Source organism: Pinus tabuliformis, chromosome 9 (assembly GCF_031772625.1).
Source record: "Pinus tabuliformis cultivar Carrire ecotype Pingquan chromosome 9, CPIR1, whole genome shotgun sequence".
NCBI lineage: Eukaryota > Viridiplantae > Streptophyta > Pinopsida > Pinales > Pinaceae > Pinus > Pinus tabuliformis.
In genome coordinates this window covers 924,374,455-924,374,826 of record NC_142307.1, presented here as the reverse complement: position 1 = coordinate 924,374,826, position 372 = coordinate 924,374,455, and positions in this window count along the sequence as shown.

The window sequence follows — 372 nt, the reverse complement described above, 5'->3', positions numbered from 1 at the left end:
CGTCGTTATGTGCCATACATAAAAGAGGAGAAGGCCAAGGTGCAGAGGTTCGTGAGTAGCCTACCAGCTTATATAAGGGAATGGATTGAGTTTGACAATCCCCGAACTATGGATGAGGCAATTTGGAAGGCTAGAATTTGTTATCAGCAGAACAAACAAAAAGGAGAAGTTCCAAACAAGAAATGGAATGAAAGAAAAGGCAGCAGAGTTGCTGGAAACAACAAAGGCAGCCGTGGAAATGGTAGTAAAGGAGCTGGAAAGGGGCAGTTTAACAGAAGCACAAATAAGGGCACCTTCCGGGCTAAGCCAAGCGAGAGCAGGATCAGCGAACCACCTGCTAGATCGGAGGTTGAGGGAACCAAACCTTCAGTT